The following is a 16,121-nucleotide window of genomic DNA, read 5'->3' as shown; positions in this document are numbered from 1 at the left end:
GGGAACACAAAATACAATCTTCAGTAGTTTTAATCTGCTTTTATAGTGATGGTTTCAAATCTTTATTAACTAGTTGATGGAAAGATTAAACTGAAAGACCTCCATATTTTGAATGATTAAAGTATATATTTTCTACTTAATTTCTGCATTAAGAGTGTGGGAAATGTTTATTCTAAAGCTCAGATGGAGCACTGATGTGAGAAATGTTGCAAAGCATCCAGTGCTGACTGGACCTAATTAACTTCAGTGCTGCACTGTTGTTCTCATTTTTAAGCAGGAGAACACTACACAATACCTTTTATTTTGCCTTTCAATGGATTTTGCTTAAAACAGTTGAATTCAATATCTATGGTTTTTTGGGGTAGTTTTTTTATTTTTTGAATCTTTTTTTTCCTTACAATTTTTTGGGAAAATTGTCTTTGATGTTTTTATAGAGCACATTAAAATTTGTGTTGAAACAGAGTGTTAAATCAGTTAAATTAACTATGCTGTTGTGTTATTTCAAAGGTACCTTACACATTCTATAATGTATTATTGCATTTTCAAACTGCATCTAAATTCCTCTTTTAAAGTTATATATCAGAGAGCATGGAAGCACTTGCAATTATACCCTCCAGTGCTCCCGTAGATTCTTTGGTGTTAAATTTCTTTCTTTTCCAATTTCAGGGTAATCTTGATTCTTGAATCTCCTAAAACACTTGATTCTATATATAAGTAGACATAGATAAATTCAAAGTATTGGGAGTTGGAATATTGTAGTATAGTTTCAATGCTTTAGACAGAGGTAGTTTTTCACTTTTAAATTATATTGTTTTTAAAATTTGACTGGTGAAGTACATGAAAGTTTATAATTTATTTTTGCCAGTGTTGCTGAAATTTAAATCACAAGGGAAAGGTGAGTACAATTAATATTACAATTTTGTTAATATTTTTAATTCTGAACCATTCTGTTCATTTGGAGTCTGATGTCTTCAAAGATTTGTGTATCAAGTTTAGCTTCTTAAATGAGAAAGGTAAGAAATTATTCATAGACTCAGAATTTTTTATTGTCTGTACTGCTTATCTTATTTAATGCTCTTTTTTCTTAGAAACCCTCATACATTGAGACAAATATATATATGTTTACATATTCTTAAGCAAAACAACATTAAACCACATGAATCAAAAGCAACGCATTTTTAAAACAGATGCACAGAGGCTCTTTTATATTTATACACCTATCGACCAGCTGCATATTTAAGCATCAATTTCAGAGTGCCACTTTCCAAAATTTCTGTCTGCCTCAGACCTGCAACTTAATTTTTCTGCATTGCCACACATGAAAACACAGAGTTTGGGCAAGACATTTAAAACCAGAAACCATAATAACAATAGGACTTTTAAAGCCTTTTAAAATACAATAACAGTTCAGCTTCTGTGACATAAAGGGAAGACATAGAACTCTTTCCATTAACTTCAAGGAGAGTTTCCTCACACCTTAAATCTGTAGTTTTTGAGGGCTTATACTGTCATTAATCTGACACACAACACGATCATTGCCAGTGAGTGCTATACTTTGTTGATTATATATGTTCCTCTGACTTGCTCACGAAAAATGTATGGCTACTAAAACCTGTCTCCAAATTCCATGCATCAGGTAAAACTGCCCAGGTGGGCACAAAAATATTCTTCCCCAAGAGGTCACAAAAAAGCTGCAAGCTCCAAAACGGGGAACGTGCACTGAAGAATTGTGGGAGGAGTCAGTACAAAATCAAAGAACTATATATGCTAGTCTGGTCAGAGCCTCCATCTCCTTGACCATTCTTCTCCCTCCACTGTCATGCCTCTCAGCCAAACATTGCATACTCTGCATCCCCATGAAATCATGCCTCCATAAATTAGAATTAAAGCAGTGTGGGTTTTTTTTCATTTTTTTCCTTCTGTTGCCCTGCTTCCACTGCTTTTAGGCTTTCTTAGATTCAAGACAGGGGTTTTTGTGGTTAAAGCATTGATGGGACTCAGGAGATTCCCCCGTTCTTCTGTAGAATTTCTGATAGACTTTAAGAAGTCACTTAGCCCTGGTCTACACTAGGGAGTTATTTTGAAATAACCCCCCTAATTTTGAAATAAGTGGAGCATCTCACACCATAACAGACTGGTTATTTCAAAATCTGTACTCCTGTTTTCTTCAGAGAATAATGCTTATTTCGAAATTGTTATTTTGAAATAGTATAAGTATGGATGACTAGCTGCTGCTAAGAGAGGTGCAGAAGTGCAGCTGTGAGAGGTCTCCAGAGGCCTCTCACAGCTGCACTTCTGACCTCTCTGGCCACACCTGCCATCTCCACTGCTGCCCTTCTCCCGTGGAGCTCAAAAGTCCAGGCAGCAGGAGAAGGGCTTGTACCATGTGATCAGCTCCATGCCACACAGCAGGATTTGGGGGAACCATGACAGACCCCAGTACCCCTTCAGATTCTCTCACAGCTTCCAGCACTACTGCTGCTCCTTTGGTTGCCACTGGCCAGGGACGCAGCACAACGAAGAGATCCCACTGGTCTGAACTGGTCTCCCTTCACCAGAAGCAGCATTCCACAGTGTCCAGGGGGACTGAGGGGCCTTTGCAGCAGCAGGAGTTCCAGGACCTGGGTGAGCAGGGCCTGTGTCTGGGCTGGTTCTTGTCCTGCTAGAGCAGCTTGCGGGTAGTGTGGAAGTACTGTGCCATGAGGCACAGCATGAGGCTCATAAGCCTGGCACTACTTTGCAGTAGCTCTGGTTCCATGTTGTGAGTGCTGTGGTGTCCACAATGGCAACCAGAGCACACTGTGTCCGTTTGGTGTGCCGCAAGGGGGGAGGCAGTGGAGGAATGGTGTGTGAGACACAGCAATAGAGAGGAGCCCCTGAAAGCATGTCACAGCTTGCCTGACCCATCAGCCACAGGAAGTGTACGCCCTCCTGGTGCTCTCCCCAGAGTGCTTCTGGGGGCTCTAAGGCCAAGACAGGCTCCAATCAGTGTGGAAATAATTCTGACTAATTTTGATGCTCCCCCATAGTGGAGACACACTATTTTGATGTTGTTATTTCAGGAGTTATTATTTTGATTTTACTTATTTTGAAATAATTTCCTAGTGTAGACATGCCCTTAATCTTCCTATGATTCAGGTCGCCACTTGTAAAATAGAAATAGTAATACTCCTTTTCTCCCTCTTCTTGTTGTGTTGAAAGGGGGCTCTTTCTTACTGTGTATGGATGGTGCCTCTGTGTGCTACTGTAACATAGATAATTTCTATCTAATTGACTTCTCTTCGCACATCACGGTGCAGAACATCGGTGCAGAACATCCTTAGGCTGTAAATGTGACAGTGGGGTGTCAAATTCATTCCGTGGAGAGGGCAAATTCCATTTTCAATTAGGATCAGTGGTCAGTTTAAGGACACATATTAAGTCTTTAGCACAATGCTTGCTGAGCTCAGTGGGAGGTTCACATGAAGATGTGTCAAAAAAGGCCATTAGATAGTAATTAAACTCTTAGTCCATCATTCAGGAAGAGAATTTTTTTACCTTTAGGAACACCTTTATTTCTGTCTTTTCATTCCTCTTCCTTCCCATGATTCTTCTTTTTTTCCCCTCTCTCTTTCCTATCTCTGTTGTTTCTCTAGTTTTTCCCTCTTTTTCTTTTCTGTGGTAATTCCCAATCCCCCCTAGCACTCTCCTGCTTCCTTCCTTCCCAGGCGGCTGCTTTGCAGAGCAGGCTCTGCTGCCTCCCTCTTTGTTCCCAGCTTGGTGGCTCTTGGTAGCAGCCACACAGGATGTGTGTTTGGTGTGGGTGGTTTTATTTATTTATTTTTTGTTCAGCAAATTTTCAGCCTGTGTGTTCGGTATTTTTTGGGAGACCATCTGGCAACCCTAGTGGTGCAGGCTGGATCTTCAATGCCTGGCCTCAGCAGTGCTGCCGAGGGGGCAGCAGCAATTGGTGGGTGAGGCTTTCTCCTCCCCACTCTGGTCTGGTGCTGAAGGTGAACCCCAAACCCATCTGGTGAACCCTTGGTGTGCGGCTGCCCACAGTGGTTACTCTGCAGTATAGCTGTCCCCTGTGCTCACTGTCCCCAGTGGTGACTGTGAGTATAGTGTCCGTCTGTTCAGCCCCCTTCCTTTCCATGTTATGGAAAACAATTGAATTCCAGGCACATCTCATTTTCTCAGCACAAACCCTGACCTTGTTTTAAGTTAGCATACGAGGAAGCTGTGTACCAAATTTGGTGGGTCTAGCTCTTACAATTTAGGAGGAGTTCTTGAACAAATGAACTCACTGACAGACGCACAAATCTCTAAGGGTATGTCTACACTACCACCCTAGTTCGAACTAGGGTGGTTAATGTAGTCATTCAAAGTTGCAAATGAAGCCCGGGATTTAAATATTTGCATCTTGCATTTGCATCTTGCCGGGCGCCGCCATTTTTAAATCCCCGTTAGTGCGGACTCCGTGCCCGCAGCTACACGTGGCACGGAGTAGGTAGTTCAAATTAGGCTTTCTAATTCCACGAGGAGTATCGGTAGTTCGAATTAGAAAAAATATATATAAAGAGAGAGATACCAAAAAGGGGAAAGCTTAAAAACAGATTAGACAAGATAAGGAACTGTATCTGAACTTGTTTCATTTAATTTTAAAAGCAGCATTTTTCTTCTGCATAGCAAAGATTTCAAAGGTGTAATAAATTAGTGTTCCATTTTGAAAGAACAAAATAACATTTTGTCCAGAATTATGGACACTTCAGAGTTATAAACCACCTTCATTCCTGAGGTGTAAGAAATTCTGAGGTTCTACTCTACATCCGTCTAGTAATAGTCACTCAGTAATTCCTAGGACTGGAATGGTTGCAGGATGCTTCCTGGATAGGTGGCTAGTGACTGAGATACTAATGGCTGGGGGTGAAGGACTTCTACTTAAAATGCTATGGGCTTTTCTACCTGGATAGAAGCCAGGCTGGTAGTCAAGTGATACTGGCTTGTTGATCTTTTACAGAAAGTAAAGGTGTAAATTTGGGGCACTGATGGCCCTGTATTTATTTAATTTGTATACTGGCTACTTTTTGGATGCGACTTGTTTTTTTGTTTTTCTATTGATGCAGGCTTTGTAGACCTTGACCTGAGGAGGTTTGTTTGTGAATGTGTCCTGCCGTATAGTCCCTACATTTTTGTTTTAGTTTTGTAATTGTTAAAATATAATTCTGTGCTAACTTTGTGTTGATACAGAATAAAATATTTTTAAACACCAGAAGGTATTCAATATGTGCAGGATGGTGGCCAGTGGCAAAAGGCCAGGATGATTCATAGGTTCATAGATTTTAAGGTCAGAAGGGACCACTTAGTCTAAATTCCCTCATATCCCAACCATAGAATTTCACCTAGTTATTTCTGCATCAAGCCCATAACTTTGATTTGAGGTAGAGCCTATGTAGAAATGCAGCCAGTATTTAGATCAATATTTTAAGTGGTGGATAATCCAGCACTGCCTCAGGTAAGTTACTCCAGTAGTTAATTACCCTCCGAGGTAACAACTTGCACTTTATTTCTAGTTCAAATTCATCTAATTTCATCTTTTAACTACTGGATATTGTTATGCCATTTTTCTGCTTGATTAAATAGACAATTATGATCAAACACATCATTCTTGTGCAGTTAGATGTAGACTGTGATCAATTCTTCTCTTACCCTTCCCTTGTATAAACTAAATTGATTGAGCTTCATACATCTTACACCACAGTGCAAGACATGTTCTCCAGATCTTAAATCATTTTTGTAGAACTTTTCTGAGCTTCCTCCATTTTTTCAGCATCCTGTATGAAGTGTGCACACCAGACCTGAACACAATATTCCAATAATGAGCTCACTCAAGCTGTATGCAGGGGTAATACCACTTCCCTCTGCCTGTTTATAAACATTCATCCTCTTAGCTACAGCATTGCATTGGGAGATCATATTCAATTGGTTATCTACCACGACCCCCAATCCTTTTCAGTGTCTCTGCATTCTAGGATTAAATGTGTCTATTGCCCTTCAGTACAAACAACCTAGACATTTTTCTCTATTGAAAATGGAAAAAGCCTCAGGAATCCAAAAAAGTCAAAATATTTACTTACTGTATTTGTCAATAGGTACTGAAAGTGGTACCCTGGTATGATTTGTTATAAATATTAAATTCAGTTGTACTGTAAAACCATGTTTAAATGACAATGTGTGTTTTCAAAACCTTTCCTATTCCTTAAGTAAATTGAATTTATGTTTTGCTGTTTGACTGGGACAAAGATGGATTATACAAGAGACAACAAAAGAGGGCACTACAATAGCTACAATGCTAGTTGTACTATCAGTGAACAGAGTAAAATATGTTGTGTTTTAAAGCTAGCATGTAGCAAAATGAGTTTGCACTGTGGGAAAAATGGGGTGGCTTTGCTCCCAGATAGCAGGTGAAGGACACAGGAAGAACTTCCTCATACAGGAAGACTTTTGAGAACATGGGGGCATTCTTTGCCTTTTTATATTCCTCCAATATGTGCATCCACTATCTAGAATACGAGTATAATCCTGATGAAAATCTGAATGACTGAAAATACCTACTGTAGGTTTAGAAGATTATAGCGATTACCTCTGTGAAGGGATTGGATAGGGACTGCTGGACTCTCACAGTGCATTGTATCTTAGGGCAGTGGTTCCAGCTGTGGATGGGTGCTGGGCTGCAAACCATTGGCTGCCAGGCCGCAGCACCCTGCCAGGCCACGCCGAGACCGGCTACTTCTGGGTGAGTGGCCAGTGGCTGCCGCAGCCAGTGAAGCCAGCTGTTTGAGGTGGCTCTGAGGGCCAGGCCTGGGGCACATATTTTGGCAGACTAGTAACATTTTTTTGCATATAAAATGTTATATTCATTTTATATGCATCATGAATGAATATGCAAAAATGTTACCGGTCCACCAAAAGTTTGTGAATGCGTTTGCTGGTCCTGGCATAATAAGGTTGGGAGCCACTGCCTTAGGGGAGGGAACAAAGGTGGCTTGGGTCTGCTAGGGCCAGTTCATGCATGGACCAATTCAGAGCACTCTCAGAGCAGCTCTAAATTGCACTTGGTTATAACAGCCATGTAGAACCATTGCCACTGGGAGGATTGCTAGAATGGAGCGTACTTTGACTATGCCAGCTTTATACCAGTGAGGATTTTTGTGTAAGTCTCGTCTGTGCCCCTGGAGCAGCACAAAGGGGAAATTAGTACAGTCAGGCTATGTCTACACTAAAAGGTTTTTGCACAAAAATGGTCATTTTTGTGCAAAAACTGGCGGAGCGTCCACATCTCAACGCATTTTTGAGCAAAAAAAAAAAAAATACAGTAAATCGACGGGACAGAGGGCTTTTGCCAGTAGAGTTATTCCTCTCCCCATGAGGAATAACTCCTTTTTGTTCTACAACTCTTGCACAAAAAGGCATGCGTGGACGCTCTGCAGGGGTTTCTTGCACAAAAAGAGCCTATCAGAAAAAGCACAGGAGCGCTGATGGCCATTCTGTGATTGGCCATCAGAGCTTTCTTGCGCAAAAGTGTTCATGCAGTGTGGATGCTCTCTTGTGCAAAAGCACATCACTTTTGTGATGCACTTTTGAGGTGTGGATGCGCTTTTGCAAAGTAAGTTTTTGCAGAAGACCTCTTCCACAAAAAGCTTCTTGCACAAAAACTTTGCAGTGTAGACAAAGCCCCAGGGTTTTATCATAGAAGAGTCTCCAAGCAGAGTGGTCTCCATTCTGTCTTTCTTTTAATAATTTCCAAGAAACCTTTCAGTTTGCAGGCCAAATTTTTCCTGATTTACAGTCAAGACCATGAGATTGTCAGGAGCATATTTTGTACTCAAATGTATGACTAATGTATTATAGTCCCAAAAAAGCTAACTCACGCTCTCCAAAACACTGAAAATGAGGCTTGGAACAATGACTTTTCATTTAAGATTCTCACATATAATCTGCTTTTTGTATAATTGCAGGGAAGGAGGAAGATACCAATGCCTACGCTCCAGTCTGAGCCCAAATGTGTACACAACAACTAAACAGCCTTGTAGCTGGAGTCCTAGGAGTCCAAGTCAGCTAACATAACCCATTTGCAGATGTTTAATTGCAGAGTAGGATACAGTGTGCTGCCAATTACCCAAAGTGGATCAAGAGAGGATGTGCACAGTGAAGCTGAAAAACTGATTGCCACAAGATATCACGGAGGCCATGAACTCAGTGAGAGTCAGAAAAGTACTGCAGATGTCAAAAGTCAAAAAAGATTTCCTCCATAGGCAGGTTATTCCATAAATGTCAATGTGAGCTTTTTTGTTCCTTCCCTTAAAGCCACAGATAGTAGCCATTGTCACAGAGAAGGATAACTGGACTATTTGGACTTTTGGTCTGATTTGACCTCTCATTTTCTGTGTGACCTATTTATTAAGCTTACCCATTGTTCTGAGGACAAATGTTCTAGTCTCTATAAACTTGCCACAATGCGTATCTGTACATTTCCATCACTCTATGCTTCTTCTGCAGTACCTATTACACCAGCACTTTTGTTTCAGAAACCTGAATTGTAATATTTTACTGCTGCCTCTCATTTATCATCTGCACTCCAGGTTTTGAAGCTGGTGTCTTTTACTGTGGGACATCTTTTGAAGCAAGAGCTAGCAGGGTTTTTTTTTTCCAGTTTTAACTACTGGCTAGTCTAGGGAAAGAAAGCATCCTAGTATTTCTCCCATTCCTGGGATTTGTGTGATTTCCACCAAAAGTTCTCTTTTACTGATTTATTAATTAATCCACCTGGAACTTATCTTGTAGCATGAACTTGGAAGTGAGCAGAGTTTTCCTGTCTGAAGAAAGGGCAACCAAAGTGAAACAAGTCTGTAGAGGAGACCCAAAGTCTTCAGCGCTACTCTGCTGTGTGTGTTTGAAGCTGCTTGTCCTTCTGGTATCCTGTCTCACGTCTCAACTCAGCATATGTTCCTGATAAAATAGAATCTATCTATTGCTCCACTTGTTATGGTGGCTGTGACATTGCTCTGCTTGTTATGGTGGCTGTGACACTCAAACTGACTAACCAGAGCTTCTCTAGCTAGTTGCCTGTGGGTGATGCTGTCAAGTCTCTCTGCTTGTGGCTCTGTGTGATGCTGAGCATAGATACAAATCTCTCTGCTTGTGGCATTTGTACAGCATGCCACACAATTTAGGAAAAATTATCCTAGCCAGAGTCAATGTTCCACACCATCCCTGTAAAACTAAAAGCCATATGAAGAGCCCTGTTTACCTCCCAGAGACTTCTCTCAGCAAGCCAGTCCTAGTCCAGACAGACAACACAGCATGTGTAACCTACCTGAACTAACAAGGAGGCCTTACTTGCTGTCTGTCTGAATCCAGGCTTCTGCACATCTGCCAACATTCTGTAGCAAAAAAGATAGATTGTAATTGCATATATGTTTATAAATCCAGGCAAAACCCATTAGAAGCCTGAGCCTTCCCACTTTTAAAGTTTTCTGCTGACAAAACCCAGACATGGAGGGAGATCAGCGTGCATTTCCATGACAATTGTCCAGTGTTCATCCTCATATCTTTTTAATATTGAAATGTCCTAAGAGGGTGCATGTTAATATTAACCCTAATTTTGTGTTCACTTACACTAAAATAACATCAAAAGTAAAGATAGAAATATAAAACCTTTTCTACAACTCTCTATTGGTGGGCATAGAATCAGTAATGACATCTCAAGTCAAAGTTAAAAAATAATTTCCATAATTTGTATAAGGTGGGGGGGGGGGTTAAAATGCATAACATTTGCATCACCAGAGAAATAGCACTGTATATGAGAAAAATTGTGTATTCTCCAGAGCTGATTTGAATGTTTTTTGCTACCTTTTGGAATGGAGAGGGACATATGATATACAAGCTCAAAGATGATGTGATCAAAAATATGTCCATTGCTGAAAGCAGAGAATGGGATTTCCAAAAATGCTCAATGTTGGCCTAACTCTGCTTCCACTGGAGTCAATGCTCAAACTCATGTCAGTGCCAACAGGAGCAGAGTCAGGACACCTCAAGTATATTTGAAAATCCCACCCTGAAAGTCTTGAGTACCTGATACAGAATTTTAGGATTAATAGGGGATGTGAACAAATCTATTTATGGCAGACACTGCTGTGTCACCCAGAAAAGGGTGGGGGGTTTTTTATCCCAGACTCTGGATAGTACTTCATGATGCCACATATGCTTTACTTGTGGTGGCCTGACTCTGCCCTGCTGTGCAGATTGTGCTTAACAGTCCCCAGACAAAAGTGTCCACCTTCTGCCCACTGGTTGACCAAATTAACATGACTTATTACTCTCCTTACACAATGGGGAAGTAATCCACATATTTCAGAGTAGAACTGTTGTTCAGCCTTCCTGTATTTGAAAAAAAAATCTCTATGGATGAGGCAATGCTATAAAGATCAAAGTTAATTGTGGCCTCAGCTTGCTCACAAGGGCCTGATTGTAATGGAAGTTGGACAGGGTTACTGGAAAACAGACTATTTTTTCTTATCTCCAGTGCTATATCTCTGATGATGCAAACTGTATCCATCTTACCTCCACCCGCTCACCCCCCACACAATCACCTTGTTGTACAATTGATTTGTACTTCATACTGTTCTTGTTGCAACTATTCCAAGTAGGCACAGTATCCTTCTTTGCGTTATGCCTCTTGTAACTGTAGGCCAATAACAAGGGAGAAATCTAATATGTTATTTAAAAATAATTGTTGAAAAACATTGCTATGAACATTCTCCAGCTACAGTCTTTTGTTTAACACTGGTCCAGCCCCTAGATTCATTTTTGGTGTTATTAACTTGCAATGTCATAAGTTTCAATTCCCCTTTGTCACTGTGGAGCTTTGGCTTTGCTGTCTTTGCCTCCTCTTCAGCTGTTGCTTTATTTTGTAGTCTGGGAATATTTCATCTAAAATACTATGGCAGCTGCTGATGGGCTAGGAAGGAAAGGGGGCTGCTGAGGCTCAAAGATGTTTGGATTCACACACACACACCCAAGAGATCCCTCCATTCCATGGCTCACTCATGCCTGCTGGAGCTTGGCATGAAACTCATTAAAGCTGTGGACTGAGCTGCTGTCAGCTGAGAAACATCATTTGCAGTCCAAAAAAATTAATTCAAGATTGCAGAAAGAGAAGACATTTGCCTGCCTACCACTATTTTAATCAGAACCGTTTTCCTATCATAAAAACTAGCAGATTGGGGAGGGGGCATTTTCAGCAGGGGATATGCTTTGGTCACACTATTGTATTTTCCTGCCTGATAGGCATGGGGAGGGAAATGAGCGACGCACCCCTCATTCTGGGAAGGCTGAAGAGGAGTTTATCCTGCAGAACTCTCGGGGTGAGTCGGGGTGAAGCTCCCTCAACAAAGGGAAACGGTGTCGGTGTTTATGAACGAAGGAGGGAAAACTACAACGGGGGGGGGGGGGGCGGAGGGGAGTATTCATTCCAGCGGCAGGGAATAAGTGCAAGAATGGATCCATCAAAAGTAGCCCGGCCAGGCTGGCTCCTGCGAAGAATGACCAGGAGAGAGGAGGCTCAGTGCTTCAAAGCGGCAGGGCAGGCGCCCTCAGCACACCCCGGAAAGGGCGAGAGTGGGAGGCCGAGGAGGCTAAGTTGATGAGCAAGGCGGGGGCTGTTTGGATGCCTCCTCGTAGGTCACGGTCCCGCGCTCCGGGGCCAGGAGAGGCTTGCTCAGCCAATCGGTAGCCTGCAGCTTTCAAGTGCCAGCCCCTCCCCCTCAGCCCTGGAGTCCAGGCTAGTCGGTCCCGCTCAGGACAGTGGAAGGGTCACTCCCGGGGACTGACGCCACGGGGTGCAACACGTTACAGTCTTGAGGCGTGACAGGTGCCTACCAGCAGCGAGGGGCTCCTTGGCACGAGGGGAAGGGAGCGAGTTAGGGAAGCTCATCCAGGCGAGGAAGGGGGCTGGGATTGAAAGCCGGCTGGGCTGCTAATGGGTGTGGCAGGAAACTCGCACTAAGGCCAAAGGGCGATTCTGCTGCCGCTTGAAATCAATGAGAGTTTTGCCACTGAAGCAGGATCGGGCCCACGGCTCCTTTGCTACAGGGCAGTTCTTGGCCAATGCCACCCGGGGGACACAATCCTCGTGGATGCAGGGACTGGCCGCAGTGTTTCAGAGGGGGTGACACATCTTTGGGCGATCCCTTTTGTGTCCAGAATATTAGTTGACAAAGGGCTTCCAAAATGATATAGACTCGATGAAGAGGAAAAGCTCCAGTTTAAGGAGCAGAGGCTATTTAAAAACTATCCTCAGGATTATTATTAAGAAGCGTCACTCACAGCCTGGCGCTGCGAAACCGGAACCCAAACACAAAGAAATTGCCACCAGGGTAAAAGAATACGCACAAGTGTCATTTTTCACACCATCCCCTTCCGACCCACCCACAATCACAAACCAGCGCCACGATTTCGGGAGTTGTTGTTTTTTTTTTTTTTACAATAACTCATAAGAACTATGGTCTTTAAACTCATCTCTCACTTTACAATTGTAAACGGTCCCCTCTTTTCTCAGGCAATGGCAGTAGTTCACCAGGGAAGCAAATACGTTGATTTAACAGTGTTACCTGCGTGTCTCTTACAAACCGATCATTAACATGAGCACAGAAGTTTATCAAAAAGAAAACGTGGACCCATTCCTGCAATCCCTATGCTGGTTTGTCTCCCTCGGACACGTAGATTTGCCCTGAGATTTTCCTCCTTAGTCTTGTATCAGATCCCTTGAGTAAAATAACATGGGGAAGAAGTGAACTGGCTTTTGAATGCTTCGTTTAGAAATGGTGAAAATACAAAATACATGTTCCCGGTGGGTCGTAATGTTACTTCGCCTTGGGTTGTTCCATTTCTCCCTTGTCCCCCGCGTTTGCCTATTAAATTCTGCACACAGAAGTCGACAAGTGGTTTGCAGTGTAAAGAGTCGAATAAAGCGGCAGTGATTATCAAATTCGAGATTTAAAAAATTCTGCAGCGTCTTAGGGGTACCACTTTTTAAATGCCCCAAAATATTCTGTAGCTTTTTAATTGAAGTAACCAACGTGCAACAAATCCTAACTCAAATATGATTGCATTGAGATTAGGCTCTAATTGCTTAAGGTTCAGGTGGAATCTGCAGGCTAAAGCCTATAGGACCAATCTGAATTTCACAATCATTCTGTCAAAAGCGAAGAGATGAGAGCCCACACGCTTCCTAACAAGTCATTTTTAACAGTTACAAGCTTCTTACAAAGACCACACAGGGAGTCTAAGAGATGCAAATCTAATCCTTGGTCATTCTACAGGCCTTCAACAAAGATGTGCTAAAGCCTAATAGAAAAGAAATCAGTTCTCTGTCACTAGCTCCTGGTAAAATCTATTAGAGAAAGTACAGATCTTGTATTTACAGCAGTTGCTTTTAAAGGTTAAGGACAAGTACGTATAAAAGGTATAAAAATTTTCGTGTGAAATATTTACAATTATCTACTCATTTTATTCCTAAACATGTTTTGATAATTTTAGTTTGTATTCATTGGACAAAATAATTATTCTTTTCGTCCTTCTTAAATACATTGAAAACAAAAGGAGAAACAAATGTTTCATATGATAGTGAAACATGGAAGGGATTTAAAAATTAATTAAAATATAACTTTTTCAAGTGAAAGGGTACTGAAAAAATCACTCATCTGCTGAAGTGGGTTTTACCCACGGAAGCTCATGATCCTATATATTTGTCAGTCTCTAATTAAGGTGCTACGGGACTTCTCCTTGTTTTGAAAGTAAGAGACTAACACGACTACCCCTCTGAGGTTTAAAAAAAATTTTTTAAGGGGCATTCAAAGTTCATGGACATTACCACTGCTATAGGAATAGTTAAAATGCCTGAAGAAAGTTGTCGCTAAATTGGTATTTTGATGAATATTCGGAATAATATCTGAAAAGGTGTCATAGGAATGCATTTTTAAAACAAGTCCAAAATCGAGCTGAATAAAATGGATCGACTGAGGTGATTGAAAGACGTACACCTACACGAACAAAATCGTTTTCAGGACCCTTTCGCTTGAAAAGTTTTATTTCTAATTAAATAGATGCTTCGGGCTCTCACTTACCCTCTTTATACAATTACTTATTGTCGCCTGACAGATCTTATATTAATTATTCCTGAATCACTATGGCATGTTTAAACATGCAAATAAACTCACATAAAAATATAATTTATATTAACTAGCCTTCATCTCTATCTCTATTTCTATCTCTATCTCTAAATACATAGAGATAGAGATAGAGATAGAGATAGAGATAGAGATAGAGATAGAGATAGAGATAGAGTTTTCCTCATGTTTCCTGAAAATCTGAGCGGGGGGGGGGGCGCGGGGGTTGGTTTGTTTTGCTTTTTCAGCTTTCCAGCTATTGCTAAAGTTCAGTGCTTTTCTTTTGTAAGATATTGACGTCTTATTTGGCTAACAATGGCTCTCAGTAAATCATGATAACCTCTAGTGTGTAAGTAAATGAGATGCCAAGCCCTGGAGTGCACAAGCAATACTCCCTTTGGGTTAACTGGGATTCTTGACTATGCAAGGACTGCAGTTTCAGGTCTTGTATTACTCATTGCAAAAATTCACAATAGGTTTTTTTATATATAAACGATTCAGTAATATTCACTTGTTGAGGATTTGCGCATGGGTGTATAAAACACGCACTCATAAAACATTCATAAAAGGGAATTGATGTGCTATCTGTATTTAAATAAGTAAATGTAGCACAGTGAACGTTACACACAATAGGTGTTGTCCCTGAAAGTTAAATCTGAGCGTTTGATTAGAACCCATTTTTAGTATCCAATTCAGAATTTGGCTTTGAACAATATTCAGGTAACGTATTCAGCTAATATAGCTCCATAATCAGTAATAATCAATGATCGAAAGTCGAAGAATCGTTATGTGCCGGCAATTCGGATCAGTGTCCGTTTACTTTTTCCTATCTATTTTTCGATTTGGAGAGGTGATATGTTTTCAGTGTCATTAAGAAGGTTCAATGATGCTAAAGGAAGGCAACAAAACAAAAGAAAGCATGAATTCTACAAGAAATAATTCGGCCCAAATCCGACTCCCTTTATTCCCTTTGGATTCCCATGGGACAACTCCCGAGAATAAAACGGAACCGGGTCTGGACCAGAAACGGACTTTTCCTGAGCAGACTGGTGACATTTTTACCTCTTTCTCTAAAACTGGGGCGAATAGAGGAGGCGTCAGCCCATAATTGGAGATGTACAACTTGCTCTTGCGAATTGACATTATGTAACTTTCACTTGTCCCCTGCGAAAGCAAAATCCAATACTAAAAAACTAATACTAAAATGAAATAGTGACGGGCGAATTGTGCGCGCAGTGCTGGTAACTAGCGCCATTCTTGCAGGGGCAACTGTACTTTTCCCGCATTCTTATTTGCACACTCCCCTCCACCCAACTACTTTTCCTGTTAGAATGACTTTACGCAAGTCACACCAGGAGCTACTGGAGTAGGAAAGACTGTTTGATGTAAACGTTCCTTCCTTCCAATCGCGGTAGGAAACCCTCGGCTCACACTCCTTTCAGTTTGTATCTGGAGACCCTAGAACTGTCCTTACGTGACTTTGGAAAGTTCTTCAGAATTAAACTCCACCTAATTTAGAATTAGCTGGTTTAAATACCCCGGGAATACAATTTGACCCTTGATTTCCAGCGTCCACAACAGCAAGGAGTGTAGGCTTATTCATAAACTGCAAAGCTGCCCTGTCCTGAGGTAACCTCCCCCCACTTAAATCCTACGTTTGTCTGAATGCGAGGTATCATTTTGAATCAATGCCTAGAAGTCTAGACTCCTGGAATAAAGTAGAGGTTTGTCACGTTAACACCTCGCATAGGGTATTTTAATAAAATGAGTCACAGCCCGCAAGGTGGCAAGAACAAAATCGGTATTATGAGGCCTCCACCCATTCACGTCAATGGACTTTTGGCCTGAGCGAAAAATGCAGGATCTGATCCAGATTAGTTTCTCTTCACATTGGAGTGAATAAATGTGAAGTAA

The sequence above is a fragment of the Pelodiscus sinensis genome, chromosome 5 (genome assembly GCF_052426305.1).
Source record: "Pelodiscus sinensis isolate ZL-2025 chromosome 5, ASM5242630v1, whole genome shotgun sequence".
Taxonomy (NCBI): Eukaryota; Metazoa; Chordata; order Testudines; family Trionychidae; genus Pelodiscus; species Pelodiscus sinensis.
The sequence above is the reverse complement of the archived record's forward strand: the minus strand, read 5'-3'. Positions refer to the sequence as shown.